This window comes from Cervus elaphus, chromosome 31 (assembly GCF_910594005.1).
Source record: "Cervus elaphus chromosome 31, mCerEla1.1, whole genome shotgun sequence".
In the NCBI taxonomy this organism is placed as follows: Eukaryota; Metazoa; Chordata; class Mammalia; order Artiodactyla; family Cervidae; genus Cervus; species Cervus elaphus.
In genome coordinates this window covers 50,429,282-50,448,129 of record NC_057845.1, presented here as the reverse complement: position 1 = coordinate 50,448,129, position 18,848 = coordinate 50,429,282, and the positions used below count along the sequence as shown (strand labels likewise).

At 38.0% G+C, this 18,848-nt stretch overlaps 1 protein-coding gene across 10 annotated transcripts in view; it reads right to left on the bottom strand.

Moving 5' to 3' along the window:
- The window catches only part of BBX (BBX high mobility group box domain containing), a 288,912-nt gene that overhangs the window by 224,327 nt on the left and 45,737 nt on the right, over positions 1 to 18,848 (bottom strand). The window contains exon 1 of one of the 10 annotated variants that reach the window (XM_043892967.1): positions 9,874 to 10,013. The exons of the other annotated variants lie outside the window; for them this stretch is intronic. The gene's annotated coding sequence lies outside the window, so the exon portion shown is untranslated. Of the gene's footprint in view, positions 1 to 9,873; positions 10,014 to 18,848 lie in introns of those variants that run through there. 10 annotated transcript variants of the gene reach the window in all.

Below are 18,848 nucleotides of genomic sequence, written 5' to 3'. Positions count from 1 at the left end.
CTGTGGTGGTCTGAATGAGGATGGGGCTAGTAAACAGAAGGAGCCGTGGATTGATTTCAGAGATGCAATGAGAAGTGATATCAACCAGACTTTATATCAGGGTAACAGATGGCAAGATAGGGAAAGAGGGGGTTTTACCATAAATCCTGAGGAGTATTTTTTTTAATGGCAAGTTTTAATAATTATAAACAAATGCATTTCTTTATACAGGTTGCACTTACACATGTATTGCTGAACAACACAGTTTAAATTTGCCAGCTTCTGAATTTTATATAAGTGGAATACTCTTCTATGGCTTGCTCCCTTCTCTCAGGATCTTACGTCTGATATTCACCTGGGTACTTGTGTTTAACTCAAGATTATACAGTTGTATGTTGAGTGAGTGTACCAAAATTAATTGATCTTTTTTACTCACTTGTATTTCAGGAAAAATAACATTAAGTATTCCCTCATGTTATTAAAAATGTAAGTGAACATAATCTTCTTAATGGCTGAAAGTTGTCATTTTTGGGAATTGGAAAACTAAGGAACAGGGGAGTTAAGCAACCTGCACAAAGTCACCTGACTTCTCTCCTACACGAGAGGGCCAGTCAATCCAGGCCAGCTTCTCTACTGACGCTCTTCCTGTTCTCTGCCTTTCCATTCCCATCTCCTTGCTCCAAGTCCTTCTTCCTTATTTTGTGACCATGTTGTTCCTTCTGTCAGTGGCTTCCTCCTTTCACGCCTCCTCAAAGCCTGACCACCTTTTAATATCTGGCTCATGTCTCCTCCCCTCCATACAGTCTTACTGGACAATTTACTGGACTAAAACATTCATCCGTTCATTCAATTTATTCAATAATTACTTAACACCCAGGGTGCATCAGGTATTGCCTTGAGCACTGGGATAGAAAGGGGAATGAAACAGACAAGGCTTCTACTCTCAGAGGAAGAACAGGAGATAAACAAGTTAAAAAATGAAAAACTAATTTGTCAGTGATAACACATTATGAAAACAAGGCAATTTCTGTACTATTTCTGCTTGGCTTTCTGCCAACTTGCTATAACATTGTGAGTTACTGAAGGAATGGACTCCATCTTTCACCTAAAGCCTGGCATACAATAGGTACTTGAGTGATCAGTGACTCAACACGTGTGCAAATGAAGAGCATGGATGACTAGATGGAATGATAGATGAATGGACAGACAGCTGAACCAGCAACTGCCTCAAACTGGGACCAAACCCCATAGTCTCTAAGTTTTGCCTCCCCCAAACAGACTGAGAGACAAGTCTGGAGTCTGCACATCTGTACCTGTCTGGCCTGCCCAGTAAGGTGAAAAGGAATCGAGACGGGGCAGCCACCACCAGTGAAGGCATGATCCCCACTATTTCTATCCTCTTATCCAACGCCCGTTTCCCGCAGTCATGCTCCCTCCTTGACGCAAGCAAGCAACGGTCCCCATGCAGGCTTCAATAAGTAACAGGAGATTAAAGACTGAAAAACTCCGTAACACAAGCTTAACCAATTCTTTAGGAATTGTGAAAATAGAAATTTCTAGCTTAGATTATCTAGAACTGCAAGAAGTTCCGTATCACTCTAACATAGGATTAAATTCTCAAAAGCTTACCAACACTAATTTCATTTCTCTTTAAAAAAAAAAAATACTTATTTATTTTGTTGCCCTGACTCTTTTAATTGTGGCCCAAGAACTCTTTTTTTAGCTGTGGCATGCAAACTCTTCAGGTGTGGCATGTGGGATTTAATTTCCCAACATGGGAAATCAAGCCAAAGCCCCCTGCAGTGGGGCACAGAATTTTAGCACAGAAGTCCCTCATTTCTCTTTAAAAATGTTACGTTTTCAAAATATTCTGAAGTGGTGGAATATATTTTTAAATTTAAGCAAGATAAAATGGCAAAGCCCTCAACAGTGTGGAATCGCTTGCTTATTACATCCTTGGACACAATAAGCACAGATCACAATCAAGGATACCGTTTCTCAAACTTACTTAGCCTTGACAAAAAAATAAATAAATCTACAGACAACTCTGTGGACCCCTGTTTAAGGAACATGGTCTTAATAGTTCAACATTCACTTTAGGTGAACATTTTTGTCAAACACTGTGACTAAGGACAAAAACCCAACAGTAACGCTCAGTTATAAGTTATCTAATCAGGACACCCGAAATGTATTTCTTTTATTTCTTTCGTATTTATCAGCTAAATGAAACATTAAAAATTTTTTTTTCCCGTCAAGAAATAGCTAACCGCTAATGATATGAGACATGCGAAGAGTTGACTCATTGGAAAAGACCCTGATGCTGGGAGGGATTGGGGGCAGGAGGAGAAGGGGACGACAGAGGGTGAGATGGCTGGATGGCATCACCGACTCGATGGGCATGAGTTTGAGTAAACTCCGGGAGTTGGTGATGGGCAGGGAGGCCTGGCATGCTGCGGTTCATGGGGTCGCAGAGTCGGACACCACTGAGCGACTGAACTGAACTGAACTGAATGATATGTTCATTACTTGACTCAAGTTTAAGAAATCCAGATCTAAAAAAAACACAAGGGTATCTCTTCAAAAGTGAATTCACACTTATTTATGGTATGGGCGTATATAAGAACAACAAACTGAATATTTTAATTGAAGTTCATTCCTGATAAATACTCAAACGCGCTGCTGCTGCTGCTAAGTCACTTCAGTCGTGTCCGACTCTGTGCGACCCCATAGACAGTAACCCACCAGACTTCCCCATCCCTGGGATTCTCCAGGCAAGAACACTGGAGTGGGTTGCCATTTCCTTCTCCAATGCACGAAAGTGAAAAGTGAAAGAAGTCACTCAGTCGTGTCCAACTCTTAGCGACCCCATGGACTGCAGCCCACCAGGCTCCTCCGTCCATGGGATTTTCCAGGCAAGAGTACTGAAGTGGGGTGCCATTGCCTTCTCCAATTCAAATGCTAGTGACTTTTAAAACATGAAAATTTTATATTTCTCTGCCCATCAGTCATAGTTCTCTGATGAACAAAGAGTTAATATACATAAATAAACTCTTTAAAACAGAAGTTTATTTATTTTAGATATTTACGATAACCATGTGGATACATTATCTTGGCCAAATAATTATCCTCTATTTACTTGATATTAACTTCTGATTTTGCATTGGGGTTTCTTAAAATGAGAACACTTAACTAAAACTATATGAAAGACCATCCAAAAATATATCTGAAAGTTGATTTTTATTGTTAATTAATAACAATGTCCAAAAATTATAAATAAAGTGTAACCCTAACCAACAAGAGTTAATGCAGACTGAAATCTGAAGATTCTGGAACCTCTTAGTTTAGGGGTTACTGACCTCTTTAGTGAAATAAACATAATATAACCATAAATATCTTTTTTCTTGCATCTCCCTATTATATATAGTAACAATTAAAATAAATCTACTTTTTAGTTATCCAGAGAGTCTTAAATATATAAAACACAGATTTCCTGTTCAGAAACGATTTTTCTTATTATTTCAAGTGCCTCATGCCAATTTAGCTTCACTAAAAATTATAAACCTCAATAAAATATTATCCAAAGAAATTAAAGAACTATAAAAAAATAAATAGGATTGTATTTTTGTGGTACTGAGTTAGCTAAAAGCCACCCAGTTGGGAAAGAAAGGCTTCTTATAAACATCATAATTACAAAAACTAAATAATATTTAAATTGTACTTGCTTTCATATATATACTATCAGTCTTTGAAGAAGCTATTTTTTTCTACTTGGAAATGAAGGTATCTCCTTTTAGCATAAAGAACCAACCGCTTCCCAATCCCATCTCTAGGTATTACTACTCTTTCTCCTTCCTTTCCAAGTAACACTTATCAAAACACTTGTCAACAGCAACTATCAGCTTTTTCTCCCTTCCTACTTGCTTCTCAATCCACTGCTATATGGCGATCGCCCTCTCCAATTCTCAAAACTGACTCTCCTTAAGATCAGCAACAGTCTGAACCCGCTAAATGCAGGAGTGGCTTACTCCACATCTTATTGTTCCTCTAACTGAGGTAGGGACCTGACATTCTCCCGGTTTCCTCAGGCTCTATACTGCTTCATGACATCCGTGTGCCCCTCTCAGGCCTCGTTCCTAAACCTTCCCCTGCATTTCTGTCTCCCAAAAGGCTGACAATTCTTAGGATTTCAACTGAAACGTCACATCCTCAAAGCAGCCTGCTCTGCTTCTGTAGCTTTGGTCAGCTACCCAGCTATAATTTTCTTACTAACCCATTCTTTTACTCTTAAACTTTTATGACTACTTGAACTAAAATCACTGTGTAAGTAATAATTTGGTGTTAGTCGCCCTCGCTTCAAGGTAAGGTAGGGGCTGTGATCCCTAGGGGCCAGCACCAGCCTTCTACACGTGGACATTTAAAGGAAGGAAGGGGGAAACGGATGGAAGAAGAGACGAGCTTCACCAATTAAGGTGATAACTATTAATTTTGATTCTAAGTGGTAAACAAACAACAAAAAAGCACTGTTTCAATAATTTGATAAAAACAAACTAACTGGAAAATTAGTTGAAACTCAGACAAATAATATTAGAGATACCACGTATACTTTGAAGTACACTTTGTCCTTAAGATTAAAATGACTGGCAACAACTACCAACAATAATCCTTTTTTTTTTTTAAAAAGTTTCAGAAATCAAAACTAAACACTGTTTTGCAGAATCATTAATCCTCTCAGGCTCAGTAGAAACTGGGCTATTATGAAGAAAACCATACTAGAATATAAACATACTGGAATAAATATTTCTTAAACCTGAATTAACATTTAAAAACTACTCTCAATGACTCAGTTTATTCTTAAAAAGATAAACTAAGTATTAATTACTACAAATATCTAGATCCTGTGCTGTTGATAAGGTGTAAATCATTCCTGTTCTGTTTCTTCATTCATAAAAAGCAGGTGAACAGCTGATCTACAAGTTCCTTTCCAACCCTTCTAAGAGTTGGGAGTTACCCCAAGAAACCCAACACAGTAACACGACGGTTAATCTGAAAGTCTGCCTCAGAGTCTCTTTTAACTATTCAAAATACAAAAGATTAAAAGGCTTAAAAAAAACAATCAAAACCCCTCTGAATAGCAAGATTTGTTTTTATTATTACCCAACAAGTTACATGCACTTAAGGCAGGCCTTTAAACTTCACAACACCTTGATTTTTATTTTGATCACTGTTGCAATATGCTTCATTATCTACCAGCAAACCATATAACAATGCTACTAACAGACTTGAGAAGAGTCAGAAAGGGAATGAGATGAGAAAAATAGTACAGAAAAAAATGGTACAAAAAAAATAAAGCACAGATGATTCTCTAAAGATCAGCAATGTACATACACACAGTGCTTTTAGTGAAGCAAAGAGCAGAACACACCTTCATTAACTTATAGAATGGTCATTTCAAATATTTCAAATCCTAAAAGCTGATGCTGTGAAAGTGCTGCATTCATTATGCCAGCAAATCTGATAAACTCAGCAGTGGCCACAGGACTGGAAAAGGTCAGTTTTCATTCCAGTTCCAAAGAAAAGCAATGCCAAAGAATGCTCAAACTACCACACATTTGCACTCATCTCACATGCTAGCAAATTAATGCTTAAGATTCTCCAAGCCAGGCTTCAACAGTACATGAACCATGAACTTCCAGATGTTCAAGTTGGATTTAGGAAAGGCAGAGGAACCAGATATCAAATTGCCAACATCCGTTGGATCATCAGAAAAGAAAGAGAGTTCCAGAAAAACAACTACTTCTGCTTTATTTACTACACCAAAGCTTTTGATTGTGTGGATCACAACAAACTGTGGAAAATTCTTCAAGAAATGGGAATACCAGACCATCTGACCTGCCTTCTGAGAAATCTGTATGCAGGTCAAGAAGCCACAGTTAGAACTGGACATGGAACAACAGGCTGGTTCCAAACAGGAAAAGGAGTACGTCAAGGCTGTATATTGTCACCCTGCCTATTTAACTTATATGCAGAGTACATCATGAGAAACGCTGGGCTGAATGAAGCACAAGCTGGAATCAAGACTGCCGGAAGAAATATTGATAACCTACAGATATACAGATGATACTTTAGTTCTTCGCAGAAAGTGAAGAACTAAAGAGCCTCTTGATGAAAGTGAAAGAGGAGAGTGAAAAAGTTGGCTTAAGGCTCAACATTCAGGAAACTAAGATCATGGCATCCCATCCCATCACTTCGTCCCATCACTTCATAGCAAATAGATAGGGAAACAATGGAAACAGTGAGAGACTTTATTTTGGGGGGCTCCAAAATCACTGTATATGATACTGCAGCCATGAAATTAAAAGACGCTTGCTCCTTGGAAGAAAAGTTATGACCAACCTAGAGAGCATATTAAAAAGCAGAGACACTACTTTGTCAACAAAGGTCTGTCTAGTCAAAGCTATGGTTTTTCCAGTAGTCATGTATGGATGTGAGAGTTGGACCATAAAGCAAGCTGAGTGCTGAAGAACTGATGTTTTTGAACTGTGGTGTTAGAAAAGACTCTTGAGAGTCCGGTGGACTGCAAGGAGATCTAACTAGTCCATCCTAAAGGAAATCAGTCTTGAATATCATTGGAAGGATTGATGCTGAAGCTGAAACTTCAATACTTTGGTCACCTGATGTGAAGAACTGACTCATTGGGAAAGACCCTGATGCTAGAAATGATTGAAGGCAGGAGGAGAAGGGGATGACAGAGGATGAGATGGTTGGATGGCATCACTGACTGGATGGACATGAGTTTGAGCAAGCTTTGGGAGTTGGTAATAGATAGGGAAGCCTGGCGTGCTGAAGTCCATGAGGTCACTAAAAAGAAACGACTGAGCAACTGAACTGAACTGAGAGAATGCTCATATATATCCATACCTTATACTAAAATGAACATTATAAAATAAATGTTTTGTAAATGTGACTATACATGTGGTAACACTGTATACAAATTATAAGAAACTAAATTCTGTTTAAAATTATTTTAATGATAGTAATGATAATTATAAACTATCATTCTTTCCTAAAAATATCAGACTACTGGTTAAGAGGACATAGTACAGAAATCGTTATCGTCTGAGACATCGGGGAAGCCCTAATTGAGAACTAGAATTCATAAATTCTGTAACTTCAGCTCTGTGGCTGACCCATCGTATTCTTTATGTAAAACTCAAATTCAAGTTTTCTTATCTTAAATCCCTGTTTGCAAAGTAAAAGAAACAGCCAAATCAAGGATATTAATTACCAAGGAAGCATGCAATGTATAAAAACTAAACAACATCAGCCCATGACCACAGCAGAGAAGACTAATTCGCAAACCACTAATTACAATTTGGCCTATCATTTCATCCTCAACTCTACTTTTTAAAAATCTCTGCTTAATTCCACAATTATTACCTGTCTAGTATGTACAAAGAACTATTAGGCCATACAAGACAGAAGAATGAAAAAAATATGGTCCCTTTACACTTGGTAGGAGCAGGACACAAATACAGGATCACAGAAGGGGAATTCCCAAATTTAGGTGTCCGGAGACTGGCCTATACCCTCTAAAAAGATACAGCATAAATGGTGAAACAACTATTCCTTTCCAAAATGTGGGGGAAAGGTCTAAGTTTCTCTTTTATCCATCCAACACTTCAGGACATAAGTGTGATCACTCTCTAAATGTTCAATAAGTGAAAATATGATTAAAGGTATTTTAAGGCAAAACTAGCAGCTTCTATAAAAAATTAGCTTCGTTTAAATTTGCTCCTTGTTAAATATAGATTGTTCTTTAAGCAAAATTCATTCAAGAATTCACTTATGAATAACAATTTAAAAGGTTAGGAACAGAGGAGGTATCAGGTAGACTTGAGGTCTTCCATATTCAAACATTTATTTGCGTAATTACAGAAGAGTAAAATCATGAAATTAAGCATCTCTTATTAAAAATACTGACTGTTTGTTGTTGTTGTTTAGTTACTAAGTCCTGTTCGAGTCTTTTTCGACCCCATGGACTGTAGCCAGCCAAAGCCCTCTGTCCATGCCAGGCAAGAATACTGGAGAAGGTTGCCATTTCTTTCTCCATTTTAATATTTTGAGATCATAGAATTTTTTTTTTCCTGATAGCATATCTATATATCAGTCACATTCTTGGTAAATGCTTAACTATTCAATTAACGTTTAGAGAGACTGATGTCAAAAGATAATGTTCCTTTATTAATTGAATCCCACATGGAAATCTTACTTTTGACTCTTCAGTAAAATAAAAGAGATTGTTAATACACATTACCCTATGAACATGATGATATAAGATAACAATACTGAACATTCAAAGAAATAGCAAGGATGACAATGTTGGAGGAAACAGTGAGAATAATAAAGAAAAAATTAACAGGAAAAAACTTGGATTTAAGATTTATCTTCTGTCTAAAATGCTAGCACAACAGAAGCTATGTCTTTAAAAATCAGATAAACAGCTAACATAAATGCCTGGTAAGCCAAGCTATCTTTTCATTTTTAAAAAAGTATGATGTGTAGCGTCTATTTTTATTACATTAATCTTTCATAATTTCCTCTATCTGAAATTAAACTCTTTAATATCAAGTGATTAAAATGAAGTAGACCTAATTAAATACCTATATAATGCCATAAGTAACTCAAACTTTACATAAAAGATTATTGGCTTTTTACAATCTCCAGCATCGATTTACAATGAGCTTCTCCCATACAATCCAAAGTTACTTGGGGTTAAGAAAAATCCACTGTTATAAATATGTAATTATATTACATAATTAATAGAAATACCCCCAGAACATGCCAAATCATATTCTTAAAACGAGACTTAAAAAAAATTCTATAGAAGATGATAGTAAAACAATCATTTACTATAAGCCCTTTCTGAATGTCCCCACAGGATACTGAGAAGTACAGAAAAGAGGGATACAGCTTGACTTCCGACTAAAAGCCGCTGCGCAAGCCGGGCAGGAACAAACTATAAACCATGAGGACTAAACTCCTTTAATTTCTTCTCTCTGGTCATAAAAGAGGCACCCTCAACATAGGTTAAGTGTCTATGTAAAAAGAAGCGTAAAGAAATCTGTTGGGGTGGGAGGGGCTGCAAGGCATCCATCAACATTTGTTTGAAAAGACCTGCCAGGCTCTCAGGAGTTACACTTAAATAATGTGACCCTTCTAGACAGGACAATAAGGAGACAGATTAGCCCCTTCAAGGGGTGATTCATCCTCGGACACATGGTGAGAGCCGAGCCAATATAAAGCCTGGATCCTGCACGTTTGCTTAGGCATCTGGGCAGCTCTGTCTGCGGCCCCGAAACTAGACTAGGGGCAATAAGGCACCTAACAGTCCCTGGAGGTTCCCGGGGAGACTCCGGACTGGACTGAGGGGTAAGATGGAGGGCTCTTCCAGGCCGACCCTCGTCCAACCGCATCTTCTCTCTTCCTCTTGCCGGAGCGGAGGGCAGTTGCCAGCCCAAGATCTGCAGGGTGCTTGCCCCCTTCACCACATCTATCGTCTGCCTGAGAGTTTTGAATGTAACTCTTAAACATTAAGTAGTCTCATGGAACAGCGAAAAGCAGATTTTAAAAGGAAAGTGGCCCGCCTCAGAGCTCCAGAGGGAACCCGATGTGAAAGTGAGAAAAGAATGCATTCTGCACAGGCAACTCTTTCTCCGCGTGTGTAACCCTCCCCGGCTTTCTCACGGGTTCCTGCACCGACGCGCACCCACAGACTCTGGCAGGCGGCCCTTCAGGGCCCAGAGGGCCACCGCGTCAGACAGCAGAGCTCTGGGGTGGGGGGCAGTATTTAAAGCCCCTCCTTTTAGGATCTCAAGAGCCTAGAGATTAACCCACCCCATCAGGCAGCCGCCTCCTGCAGGCGCGTCTTCCACTCTCGGAGAGCCACTCCCCTCTTCTGCGTTGCGGGCCGGGACGACGCCGGGAGCCGCGGGCGGCCCGCACGCCCCGAGGCCAGAGGCCCGAGGCGCAGGAGGGGCTCCTGCCCTCTGCTCCGGAGGAGCCCCGGGCCGGCCTCCCCGCGGGCGCGGCAGCTGTGCTTCTGCCTCCTTCCTGCAGATGGAGGCAGGCGGGGAACGCGCCGCTCTGAGGCCGAGAGCCTCTCTGCTCTCAGCAGCCCACGGACGGGGCGACGAAGCCGCCGAACGCCCGGGTGCTGCGGGCGGAGGAGGAAGGCGGCGAACGCGCAGGGGCCGGCCGCTGTTTTCTCAACACACTCAAATTCTGGCCTGTACGTGATATTTCGGGTACACACAGAACCTGCCGAGAAATCGGTTTCCAGTAAGTTTACCCGTGGACAAATGAAGTTTAAACCCCACCCTCTCTTCCAGAATCAAGTCTGCGTCCCCACCGGCTAGAAGGCAGGGTGGTAAAATGTCCTCTCCCGAATGCATTTATATTCAAGTTGCTTTCCCTCCGGAGCGCCTCGCTGTTGCCTGGAAACAGGAAACCTTCCCACCTACATGCTTCCTGATTCCTCTCCCCCTTCTCCCACAGTGAATGTACCTGGCCATGCTTCTAGATACTGTTTATCTTAAAGAAGAGCCGAGTCTTTCAAATAGAGGCAGTGACAGATATTTTGCCATTCACTAGCCAAACAAATAAGTACTGAACACTTGAATTACTCAGACAGGAAAAGAACAAAAGGCACTTCATTTAGTAGCATTTAAAAACGGTGAATGTTAAATACAGATTTATTTAAAAGTCTTGTCCAATAAAAACAAAAGTTACCCTGAGCTTTTTTTTTTTTTTTACCTACCACTTTGTCTTAATGATGTTCTCTTTGAAATCCTATGTTCCTGGGGGTAAGGGGAACACCATCTCTTTTAACAGCCCCTATGCTTGACCGATCAGTCACCCTGGCACATCAACACCCGCATCATACCAGCGGCTAAGCCCTCAGGGAGTTTCCTTATCTATCCTTCATTCATTTGATCTTTCCACTCCTTCTGCTACCACTGAACTTTCACCATGAATTGATTTTCACTGAAGATTATTATTGCAGCAATAACTGCTACTGCTATTACCATCAATTACTTAGAGAATACCATATGCCAAGAAAGCATTTATGTTTTACCTCACTATTTCTCTCCAAAGTCAGTGAAACATGTACTATTATTATCCCACTTTAAAGATGAGGAAACTGAGATTTACAGAGTTTAAGTAACTTGTCTAGAGTCATACACCCTTAAAGTAAGCCTCAAATTCCTCTCTCAGGAAGACAGAAGTAGGACGTCTTTATCTACCAATCCTTCCTCTGTTCCTACTAGTTTTTGTTGGAAAATATCATTTTGATAAATTGTAAAAAACTTAAAACGTTCATTTACTTTTTTGCTAGGTGAAATCACGTTGTGCTTCACACACACCAACAGTACCACACAATGCTTTACTTCCTCCCTACAGGTGTGAGAGACATCCTTTTTAGTATTTTAATTAATGGGATTTATGTCAACAAATTTTACATGCCTTTCAGAGCTGAAGTAAAATAATCAGTATCTTATGATTCAGTGTTCATAATGAGCTTTGAAAAGTGAAAGTGAAAGTCCCTCAGTCATGTCCAACTCTTCGATCCCATGGAATATACAGTCCATGGAATTTTCCAGGCCAGAATACTGGAGTGGGTAGCCTTTCCCTTCTCCAGGGGATCTTCCCAACCCAGGGATCTAACCCAGATCTCCCACATTGTGGGCATATTCTTTACCAGCTGAGCCACAAGGGAAGCCCATAAAGAGCTTTAAGAGAATAAACAAGTCATAAGATAAGTTTTGGTTGGTCCCTTGAAACAAACACACAAGACCCTAATAATAAAACAAAATTCAGAGGGTAAAAAGAACTAGATGCATAGATAGGTAAGTAGGTACATCAAACCTCAGAATGTTGACCTGTAACTAAAGCAAAACCAAAAACTAGAAACTGCCTCTTAAGTTAGTGAATTAATGAGGCCAATAAAGTTGAAATTATAAACTGCTATTGAGAATTTCCAGATAACATACCCTTAGGTTTTTTTTTAAAAAGTCAGTTGTTTATTCAACAAAATATGGGTAGTGTTTGATTCATAACTTTGGGGCTTCCCTGAAACTCAGATGGTAAAGAATCTGCCTGCAATGCAGGAGACCTGGGTTCGATCCCTGGGTCAGGAAGATCCCCTGGAAGAGGAAATGGCAACCCACTCCAGTATTCTTACCTGGAGAATCCCATGGACAGAGGAGCCTGGCAGGCTCCAGTTCATGGGGTCACAGAGAGTCGGACACGGCTGGGTGACTATGAGATTAACACTGCTACTTGATTCTTAAGTGTATGGAAGAAATCACTTAAGTATAAGCCAACAAAACCATAAAAGAGCCGTTTAATTCTAAGCAAACACCGTAGGCAGGACTGAATTCCAGCTGAAGCATTATGACTTGCCAGCTACCTCAACTTCAGCACACCCCTCAAATTGCCTGAGCCTCAGTTTCCCCACATCTACAAAGATAACAATGGCAACCCTGAGTCTACTATAGGCTGTTCTGAAAATCAAATGAAAATATGAATGAGATCAAAAAATATAGTTAGTTTTTCTGAACTATGTATCTATTAGCTTTCATCACATTTTAAATGCTCAAACATCCAATAGAAAGATTTGAAGTCAGCACTTCTCTAATTTCTGGCATACAAGCTTCATTATTCTACATTTAGAAAACTTGCTTTTTCATTTATATCAACTTTGGAGATACTATGTTACTCAAGGACTACATGCCTATTAAAATTATTTAAATTAGACAGAATTACCCGGTGAGATCAGTACAATGACCAAGTTCCGTGTCCGCAGTATTAAAGATATGATAGTTACTTATGAAATTTTCAGCCATGGAAATTGTATTTACCTAAAGACAAAACCAGAAAGTTAAGAGAAATGGGCAAATGATGCAGTATTTCTATAAAAATGAGCATTATAACTAACATAAACCAGCATGGTGTTTGTTCAGAATACAGATATCTACATCCATCAGATGGTCAGTGTAGACAACACTGGCGGCAACTTTGCCAAAAACTGAAATATTTGTGAGTCAACAGGTTTGGGGTGTTTCTTTTCCTAAATGAAACCCTATGTCACTCCTTGCAAAATATAATCCCAAACATCTTATTCACCACGAGAGTGATAAAATCAAGGAAACCTTGGAAAACCAAACTGTTCAGGAATACTGGCAACAGAATGAGAGAACAGGATGCCAAATAAATCCGAATTGATATTAAATATTTTTAAAATTTAGTACAGTGCATAATTTGGTACCCAACTAAATAGTCTGTGTCTTTATAAAGTGGTGGGGGGAGGAAGACGGAGGGCAACTGAAGGTGCTACTATTTTTTATTCACGTTGTTTATTTAGACAACTGAAGAGGGGAGAAAATTCCTTACAAGAAACTTTATCAAGTTCACTGAGACAAAAATGTTTTTAGGCCTAGATTATACAGCTAATGGTCCTGGTTTTCCCACTAGAGTTTACAAGGATAGAAACTGTATGTCTAACTGCCAGCATCTCTGCGGATTTATGTCATTCTTTGGTTATAATATACTTTTCATTTATCCTTCTCTATTTTTAAGTCTGAGACCATTCTAACAGTGGTCAGATACTTGGGCTGTTAAAACCTATTTGGATATATGGACCACAGCAACTGCTACAGCACCTCTCCAACCAGAAGTCCACTTGAGTTGGTTTACACTGCCCTCTACAGCCTTGACTCATTCTTTCTGAAAAATAAATCTGTCTTTTTGAGATACGGAAGGACAATAGAACAAGGGGCCAAGAGATATTTTTTTTTAATTAATTTTTTTATTAGGGTATAGTTGCTTTATAATGTTGTGAAGAGAGATTCTTAAGCATTCAGTTTTCATCTCTGAATCACACTAATAATGTTGACTTGAGAACTGAACTTTTAAATACTGTCACACATCTTTTTACCCATTTTTATTCATTAAGCTCCCAATGAGGAATTTTCTTTATTTCAACAAGTAATTTCTGTAGGCTTATTATTATGTACGATATTGTGCTGAGTGTTAGAATAACCAAAATATATATGGTGTGATCCTTTATTCTTCATAATTTCCAAAGAGCAGCCTAAGTTTTAACAGATGATTATTAAAGACACATATGTATTTGAAATGACATTTCTTGAAAGATCAATCTAAAGATGCTGTATTACAAAGACGAGTGAAATAACCTATACTCAATTACAACTTAATATAATGTTATCTTGGGAGTAAAAGAATGCTGGGTTTGAATCTGGAGTCCTCTACTAGGACTATGTGATCATGGATAAGTTACTTAACTCTCTAGATCTCAATTTTCTCATTTATAAAACAGGGACGTTTGTAATTCCTACCACCAGTTTTTGGCAAGAATAAGTGATATATCCTTGAAACCATACTGCCTTATCATAATGAGTGTTCAATCAATGATAGCTATTAAGTTATTTTTATTACCCACATGTATTTTTCCAAACCAAAAGTGGGGACAGATAAGCTGAAAAAATGTTAGTGTATTTATGAAGAAAATCAGAGAGATTTCAAATTAGGACTGTCCCAGAAAACCAAAACTGTGTGTTTCCTCTTTAATCTACTGAAAAGTTAATAAAACTGTAGCTATGTTAAATCTATAGCTTCATTTTTAAAGCCTATATAATATTTTCACAAATATATTTATTATTTGTAGCTCAAGAAATTTTGAGTTTATACAAAGATATCACATGATGTAATAAATCTTCAAGAAGAATGCTTCTTAATCTCCATAAGAAATAACATATTTGTCTTTTTTGTTGTTGTTTAGATTTGATCTATGTACACTATTAAAGAAACAAAATCGTCAAACACTGAAAACAGCTGCAAATGTAGGCTAGTTATTGTGAAGATGACCTCATTCCTATAATAAGGCTATGAGATTGAATAGAATCTTTTAATTGTTTTTATTTGGCCAATCTTTCAATAACAAAATTGGGATAATATTAAAAATTAGAATAGGAGTTGCATGGGCTTTCCCAGTGGCTCAGCGGTAAAGAATCTGCCTACAATGCAGGAGATCCCTGGGTTGGAAAGATTCAATCCCTGGGTTGGAAAGATTCCCTGGAAGAGGAAATGGCGACCCACTCAAGTACTCTTCCCTAGGAAGTCCCATGGATAGAACTTGGAGGGCTACAATCCGTCCACAGGGTTACAAAGAGTCAAACACTACAGAGCGATGGAGCACACATATGAGTTGCATATTTACTCAAAATTTTAAAATAAACCAAAAAGAATATGAATTGGTATGTTGTGGGAAACTTAAAGGCACTGACTTCTTTCGAATTCAGAATTAACAGTGTGACTCATTTAATAACATCACTTAAGGAATTTTTGTTGTTTTATATTCTATACAATGGGCCTCTTAATATAAATCATATTTCCCCCAAAATTTAGCTTTCCTACTCATACTTCAGTAAATATAATCGTTTATCTCAATGGTTGATCATTTAAATGTTACTTTGAAAAATCGCTCTGTTTACACATTTGTTCATTCATTCATTCAGAGTTCAGTCATTAAAACACTCATATGGTTATACATATTGATGGCAGTTTTAACTTTTTTTAAAAAAAGAATTTGTAAACATTATTAATGATCAGAAGATTACAAAGAAAGGACGTTGAGACATTGAGAGTTTACTTGTCAACATGTGAAAATCTCCAATCCATTTCAGGCATGTTTGGCTTTTCTGAAGAGCAACAATCTCAGTAAACTAGCCCATTGATGGGCACCAATTGTCTCAAGGCAATGTATTAAGTGAGTTTTAATTTATTTGCTCTTATTTGAAAAAAATAAACAATTGTCACAAATCCTCTCAGCAGGAATGGTTGAGAAGAAAGGACCAGCTGAATATTGAAATTTCATAAAGTTCGGGCAACAGTAAGTTTCAGAAGTCATCGCCAGCACACACTGGTCCTGCTTCAGCAGTAACTGTACCATCCTAAGCACCTTAAAGAAGGCAGTGTACTTTCTGGGTAAAACTTTCAGTCTCTTAGTCTAGCATGATATAATTTCCCATAACCTTTATTTACCCTTTCATATTATGTTGCTAAATGATTTCTTCACAAAATAAATACCTTATCCTTTCAGAAAGAGCAAGTGCCCTGCACAGTCAATGGCAAACAGGAATGAAACTGCACCAGTGGTCGGTAGCTCAACTAACAAATCCTAGCAATTGGATTAAATGATGCACGCGCACGCACACACACACACGGACGAAACACTGAGTGGGGGAGGATGAAACACTGAATGGGGGATGAAAAAGAAATTACTCTGAACAAAAAACACAATCAAAGGTGGCCCAAACATTCCCCTCTTAAAAACACTGTTTACTTGGTTAAGTTTGAGAAGCTAGCAGAACCAGACATCAAAGATTTGCTTAGGGCAATGAATTTCAACAAGTAGAACAACATGATCAGCTGCTTTCAGGGGAATAAGATATATGAAACTATCATATTTAGGATATTTTCTTAGGTTTGTTGAAAAGGAACTGCTAACTTAAGTGATACAACAGTTGGGAGTAAAATAACCTAGGACAGTTCCTGGCATGAAGTGTCTATACAAGTTAGGTAATATTATTACAATTGTAAGTTTCATCTCCACATCAAGATAACAAGTGATACTTTAATCACAATTTTGCCAGAAAATCGAAGCTTAAATAGAGGCATCAAGTAACCAGCCATAACATAGTCAACTGGTAGGAAAACAAGATCTGAAAACAGGCCTGTGTGTTTGCTGGAAGCCATATGCTGGTATCAGACATATACTTTACTGGTGCTTCAAAATCATCTGGATGTATACAAAAAGAACTCTGAATCCTGGAAATGAAACTCTGGACAACTTGGAAATGAAAAATGTATTTAGTGAAACAGAAGGCTGAATATGAAAAGCAGGACATCACTAAAAGAATACCACTGAAGAATGAGTTAGTGAGCTCAAACCTGGGCCAAAGATTTCTTCAGATGCAAAAGGATAAAGAAATAAAAGGTTAAAAAAAGAAAAAGTTTTCAGAAACAGAGGACAGACCTGATTTTCACCATCTATTAGCAATTCCAAGAGGGGAGACTAGAGAGTGAAAGAGAGGCAACATCTGAAAACAGAGTATTAGCGAATTTTACATAATTGAAGATTATGAACACTGATTCCAAACGCATAGTTTCACATTGAATGTAGTCACTCACTGAGTGCCAATTTGGATAAATTAAAACCAAAAACTTACACCCATGAAAGAGAAATTCTTAGTAACAAGGATAAAGCAAAAATCTCTAAAATTAACAGAAAAAAGAGAAAAGACTTATCCACAAAAGCACCAACCTTCCACTTTTAATAATAATTTAGGAGGACACTTGTCTTTATCAACCTAAAAGGCTGAAAACAGAGAATTGGGAGGAAATAAGAGCAAGCTTAAATTCTTCTTTTGTTCAGAGAAAAAGTATTAAACAGATACCTTTAACTCCAGACACTCTAAGAAAAACACGCTTAAATACATGTGTTAAAAAATTTACTGTGAAAGTAGGGGAACTGAATCAAAAGATACAGACTTCCAGTTATAAGTACGGGGAGTATAATGTAAGCATGATGTCTAGTTAACACTGCTAGATGGTATATTGGAAAGATGCTAAGAGGGCAAATCCTAAAGTTCTCATCACAAGTAAATAACATTTTTTTTTCCCCTTTGGGCAAGGGGAGGGGTGACGTGAGGGGAATCTACATGAGATGACTGGCATGCAATGAACTAAACTTACAGGAAGTGTGAGTGTAAGAACCCACCTGGCAAGGCAGGTATACATAAGAGACGCGGGTTCGATCCCTGGGTCGGAAAGCTGCCCTCGAGAAGGAAACGGCAACCCACTCTAGTATTCTTGCCTGGGAAATCCCATGGACAGAGGATCCTGGCAGGCTACAGGCCACGGGGCCACAAAGAGTTGGACACGACTGAAGTGACTTAGCATGCAAACTTACTGTAATGAACATTTCACAGTACATATAAATCAAATCATTAATGCTGTATACCTTAAACTTACACAGAGCTACATATCAGATTTATATAAATAAAACTGAAAGGAAATAAACAGAAGTGATCACAAAGTAGGAAAGAAATGTGTGCTATTCAAACCAGCAGAGCAAATAAAGAATAAAACAAATGTGATCATTCCAATGAGTCTGTAAAACAGAAACAAAGAGAGGGTAATATAAAGAAATTACCAGTTACAAGTTACAGTAAACATAAACACACCATCAGAGACATGCTCAGACTAAATTAAAAAATAAAAATCTATGTACACATCCGTAACAGACACACCTAAGACAAAATGACACATGAAGTGTTAAAAGTCAGGGATGTGAAACTATATAGCAGGCAGATAGAAAGAGAAAGTACATATAGAAACAATGACGCTAGACAAAAAAAGAATTAAAGAAAAATCATTAAAAGGAAAAAAGAAAATATCTACTTTGCTAAGAAAAAATAACCTTCCAAGAGAATAAGTCACTGGTTCTTATACATTTAACAACATAGTGTTTGAAATATAAAAAGAAAAAATTTTTGAATAGCAGAAATGAGCAAATCACAATCACACTGAGAGTCTTTAAAATACTTCTCTCAGAAAATAATAGATAACGTAAAAGAAAAATAAATAATGCTATAAAGGATAGGAACAATACATTCAAATTAACCTAACAGCTATAGTATTAACTTAAACAGGTATTTAATAGGTAATACTCTGGACTCCACATAAAAATAAATCACATTCTTTTTGAAGATGTGAGATATTCAGAG